This window comes from Aplysia californica, unplaced genomic scaffold (genome assembly GCF_000002075.1).
Source record: "Aplysia californica isolate F4 #8 unplaced genomic scaffold, AplCal3.0 scaffold00868, whole genome shotgun sequence".
NCBI classification, from domain to species: Eukaryota; Metazoa; Mollusca; class Gastropoda; order Aplysiida; family Aplysiidae; genus Aplysia; species Aplysia californica.
In genome coordinates, this window is record NW_004798138.1 from 1 (window position 1) to 1226 (window position 1226).

A 1226-nucleotide genomic window follows, 5' to 3' on the forward strand; every position below is an offset into this window, starting at 1 on the left:
TATATCTGAGTGAGGCCTGCACATTAACTCCATTCACTGCCTGGCCGGAGAATGTCTTGTGCTCTTTGATTGGATTGATGAGCAGGTCTGGCAGTCCCCCCCCCATAGAGATAGATTAATGTTCTTGTTCATGCTTATATGTTGATTAATTTTGAAACCATTACGTCCTCTGTGTCCCTAGAGTTCTAGATGTGGTGCAGTCTATGATAACCAGAAGCACTAGTGTGTACGTACGAGTAATATCCTCTGTACTCTTAGATATTGTGTAATCTATGTGTACGATGGTTTTGAATTTGTGTATATGAATTGGAGGAGTCCATTGGAAAAACGGGCATAGCCACAAACGCAAACTGGAAATTATGAGAGTATCAATTTAGAAGCTTGTGAACTCATAACTTCATATTAATTTGTTTGATTGGTGGTGTATTGTTATGCTTGTTGAATTGGAAATCTAAAAACAATAATCAACCAACATTTGAACATAAATACAGTTATGAGTCAACAAGCGGTCAGAATTGACACCCTCACGATTTTCAGTTTGTGACTCTTCCATATTTGTATGGTACTCGCCTATGTACACCTTATTTCATAATAAGTTTAGTTTTAGTAAGAGTTTTACTTTACGGCACTTGCAACACAATAAGGTCATATAAGTGTAAGTGCCGAAGATTAGAGATATCACAAGACGAGTAACCAGCACAAAAAAGGAGGGGAGATAGAGATGATAGATTTTTTTATAGGAAAGAAGGAGCAAACCACACCAGAACACTATCCAACCACCTACTTTCATACCAATAAAAAGACCACGTTTCGATATTTTAAAAAGGCATAAGAATATCACTATCGCTAGAGGCGTTTCCACACCTATATCGACACAATTTTATACTTAATCTTATGAATTTCATTCGTCTTCACTTTTGTTTCGGAGTCTTACTACTTTCTGAAATTGGTTCTCCATTTCTGCTTACTCGGTTTCATCATGTTTTGTCTCAACGGCGTCCAAGATTTTACAGTGTAGTTTCCTACCTCAGTGGCGAAATTATTTTTATGACGTTTGATCAAAGATAGTGAATAACAAGATGGGCCACTCAGCCAAAAAAGTGTCTGCAGGAAGTATGCTCTTTGCTTCAGATGGCGCTGCAGTCTGTTTTGAAGCTCTCTTTCGTTTTTCCAGAAGAAGAATAGGAATAGCACCCCCTTGCGTGCGCAGATCGACTGCTGTTCAT